Genomic DNA, 3,006 nt, shown 5'->3' on the forward strand with positions numbered 1-3,006 from the left:
CTGAAGAAGTTTAAGTGGAAGAGAAGAAGAAAAAAACAAAAAAGACTGAGTAACTATTAAAATGTATTTCTAAATACTTTTAAAACAAACATAAATATATTTTAATATTTTATAAACTGTATATGTACTATGTGAGAGACTTGTTTTTAATGTAGTTGACCTGCCTTTCACATTACAGAATGGCTAAAATGGCTAAAAAGCTCATTTTGTTTCATAACTAGGATGAGTCACAGTCAATACAAATTAGTACACAAACTATAAACCAAACAACTCCCCTTCCCCCAAGCAAACAACAGATATATAAATGCCTAAATGCCCCCCTCCCCCCCCACCCCAATACAGCAAATACTCTCGGCTCAGGCAGATTTTGGGCGTTTCCAACAACAAAGCATTATACACAAAACCTAGGTATGGCATAGTGCTATAAATCATTCTGACAAATGCTTATTATGTAAGCATGCTGTCAGGTAAGTATGAGTCAGACTTCAACCAGGGGACTTTAAAACGTCACAAGTTTCTCATGAAGGTTGCTCAAAAGTTGCTCGATGGGGTGGCTCCTGCATTGCCAGGGGCAAAACCTTCTGTTCTTAATCAGTCCCTGACATCAGCATTGATCTGTATCAGGCACAGGTCACCAGCAGGTAATCCGAAACAAAGATCACTGTGTTACCCACACTGGTAATGTGGGATTAACTTGTATCTCGAGATGCAGAATTTCCACTGGGGTACTAGGTACAAAGTTCCCTGTAAGCTTGGTTAGATAAGGTCAAGGCAGTGAGGGGAAGCAAAGTGAAAGAAAACCTCATGTGGACAAGCCTTCTGGCTTTCAAGGCTCAGGAGAAGGAATTACCCTGCAGTGAAACACTGATGCAGGACATGACTGCTGCGTTTCTCAAAATCCCTTGAGGCAGATCCTGAAAATGTTTGCCTTGCTTGAAATCTACTTTGTAGCATTTAATGCTTATAGCATCTCCAGTATATAATTACCACAGTAGTGAGTTTTATGGAAAGGACTAAAAAGGAGAAAATGGGGGGGGGGATAGGACTTAATTATGTAGCTTTTAAATTCAATTTGTTGACCCCATGAGGTCCAATTATTAACATACAATTACTTACTTAAACACAGAAAATAATTCTTCATCCTCTCACAGCTATGAAAGTTACAGGCACTGAAAAAATTAACATGTTTCTGCTTTCCTTTGTGGAGGGAAACTTTTCTAGACAAGAAAGTTTATCGTCCTGATTCTGTTCTGAAAGCTTTCATTAATCCCTTGTTCTTGTCTGAATGTGGGGCAGGTAAAAAACATTACAGCATTATGAAACATTATGAAAGTAGGGGAAAAACACCTTGGGCAAAAACCAAGACAAGCCCCACCCTTAGTGCCTCCTACTAAGTCTCACTCCCTGCTGCCCTTCCCAAACTAGAATAAAGACCAAGTTAATCAGTCACTCCTCCCTGCTGGCTTCTGTCCTCCTGCACCTCTTCCTACCGCTCCCCTCATACACACTTCTATTTCCAGCTCTTCATTACAACTCTTTTCCTCTGCTTTTCTTTCCCTTACATTCTGATTTTCCTCTCTCTTTTGCTGCTGTCAGTTTTAGCTTCTTAATCTCCTGTAATTTAATTTTTTCTCGTCCCTATTTCAGTCTCCTTCTACTCTCCTGGCATGTAGAAAAGAGAGCCCCTCCAGGTGTCTGAAGCTGCAATCCTTCAAAAAAAAAAAAAAAAATGCAGTTATACGAATGAAATGAAGACTCAGAACGCAGATATTTTCCAGAGCTTTAATTTGGACAGTGTGACGCCAAGACGAACTCTTGAAAGACAGATATTAACCAGAGCGTATTATTACAGCATCTTAATAAATCCCCTCTGCAGATCATGTGGATCTGTAGGGTCATTACTACTATACTTAGAGATGAAGAATCAGTAAATTCTAAGAATTACCTAGTCAGTAAATATCTAGGATATGCTGGCTATGTTTCCCCAGCTCTTTAAATCACATTCTCCAGTCTTACAGGAAGATAATTGTAAAACTTTCCACTAGGATTCAGTTACTTACAATTCCTGTTTAGTTCAAGTGTGCCAGACTCACAAGACAACTGCAACACAATTGCCTCTCTCACATTTACATGTGTATATACCGTTGATGCTATATAAAGTGCTTTTCACAGGATCACAGCAATATATAAAATGTTTAACATCACTATGATCACATTCTCCGATCACAGTAAACCCAGCAAACAACATTTATGCTTTACAAAGAAAGCTATGTCCTAGCCAGCAGCACATTATTCCTGCAGGAGACCTCCTTTCTTCTTCTAGGACACTCCCAGTTCACAGCAGTGACACCATTTCCTCAGCCTACCAGTCCAGTAAGTTTAATTTAGCTTACTAAACTAAGCATATCGTAACAACTGTGCCCAGGACTGGCTGTGTTACCAGCATTTTCAGCTCCAACAGTTCAACAGAGCATATTAGAAATTGCTGAAATGTCAATAAAATGATAAATAGAAAACTAAATCTTCCCCAAGAGAAATAGTTAAATAAAGATGTATAAATTGCCTGCACATTGAAAATCAATAAAATCTTCCATATTTCTGCACATAAATGGGGTTTGAACTTAATCTAAATGCAAAGTGGGGAGTAAAGCACACATCTGCTGAGATATGACTGCACACTTTTACATAAAATGATGGGACAGTCTCAGTGAGTTCTAACACATAACAACTTTGTCTTGCATAATCATAGAATCATATAATGGTTTGGGTTGGAAGGGACCTAAAAAACCATCTAGTCCCAGCCCCCCTGCCATCAGCAGGGACACCTTCCACTAGACCTGCCTGCTCAAAGCCTCATCCAGCCTGGCCTTGAACACTTCCAGGGAGGGGGCATCCACAACTTCCTTGGGCAACCTGTTCCAGTGTCTGACCACCCTCACAGTGAAGAACTTCTTCTTGATATCTAATCTAAACCCACTCTCTTTCAGCTTAAACCCATTTCCCCTT

The sequence above is a fragment of the Antrostomus carolinensis genome, unplaced genomic scaffold (assembly GCF_000700745.2).
Source record: "Antrostomus carolinensis isolate BGI_N321 unplaced genomic scaffold, ASM70074v2 scaffold7106, whole genome shotgun sequence".
Lineage (NCBI taxonomy): Eukaryota > Metazoa > Chordata > Aves > Caprimulgiformes > Caprimulgidae > Antrostomus > Antrostomus carolinensis.